Here is a 1,237-nt window from a genome sequence, read left to right on the forward strand (position 1 = left end):
GGGGGGTATTAACACGCTCTTATACACAATAGAATTTTAAATGGGCTGATTTATCAATGTCATGCTCATACTGTGCGGAACTAAAGAAGGCGCTCTTATAACCTTATGCAGTTGCGAGCACCGTAAAACTTTTACTAAACTAAACTAAGACTATCTGGAAAGAGAACTGCCCTGAATACATAGTAAACAAGCTTGTAACTGCCCTCCATGCTTCAGAAAGGCTTTTTCGTACCAGTGGCACCCATTAGAGGAGGGGTTGTGCGTTATGTTCAGCAGGGATAAGAACTTTTTATAACCCTAAGTCCCTGTCGGGTTGTCATAAAAAAATGACAACACGACCCCTATTACAAAGCGCAATCATCCGTTCAATCACTTAGATCAAGTCTAAACGAGTGGGTCACTCTTCTCCTCACCCCAGTGCTCTCGTTGTAGAGAGTTAATATGAACGAAAAAAAGACATCACGGTAATGCGGGGTGGCCATTACTGATGGGTTCGGCGGATCGGCCGATCGCCAGACTTGGTCACCTAAAAAACAAAAGTATTTGTTTTCGGTTTCAGGCTACCGAGTCGGGCGATCGGCCCAATCCAGCCGTAATGGGCACCCCGTATAACAGAACAGTTTCATCAGGAACTTTTGCAGGTGCCAGATGTCAAACATCGAGAATCATGGGATAAACACCCACATCAAAACAAGTACAAACTCTAGAACACAACACCACGAAGCGCTGCCAATAAAATAATGACAAAAAAGTAACACTAGCACCTACCATATTCTGAGGGCTGTGTAGTTGACAGTGGTGGCAGAAGGTGATAAAATAATGATATAAGACGGAACAGTTAAAGCATACTACAGCACTGGCAGGGATCGGTTCTTTGTGAACTGTTAATAGGTCGGGAGTGGTCAGCGACTGTCGTCGTTTACTAGATCTAGTCAGGCCGAGTGACTGAGGAAACCGTTGGGGCTGCGGTATGTTCAGTTGAAACACAAAACCCGCGCATACTTTCACAGTATGCACTCCCACCAGTCCTATTGTTTTCTCCATAGATATATAATAATATATTATGTGTTTCGTAAAATGTAGTATAGTGATTAAGGTTATGCACGTCTGTGAGTATTTTCGTGTTCAAATGGTACTGTGTGGCTGGGGGAAAGGAAAGCAAACAAGAAATAGAGAGAAAGATAAAAAGAGAGAGAAAGAAAGCAAGGGCTCGAAATGCCAGAGAGAGAGAGAGAGA

At 43.3% G+C, this 1,237-nt stretch overlaps 1 protein-coding gene across 1 annotated transcript in view; it reads right to left on the bottom strand.

The window, feature by feature from the left end:
• Window positions 1-1,237, bottom strand: part of LOC106011939 (neo-calmodulin-like) — a 45,252-nt gene that overhangs the window by 40,249 nt on the left and 3,766 nt on the right. The window lies entirely within an intron of this gene.

This window comes from Aplysia californica, unplaced genomic scaffold (assembly GCF_000002075.1).
Source record: "Aplysia californica isolate F4 #8 unplaced genomic scaffold, AplCal3.0 scaffold00220, whole genome shotgun sequence".
Classification (NCBI taxonomy): domain Eukaryota; kingdom Metazoa; phylum Mollusca; class Gastropoda; order Aplysiida; family Aplysiidae; genus Aplysia; species Aplysia californica.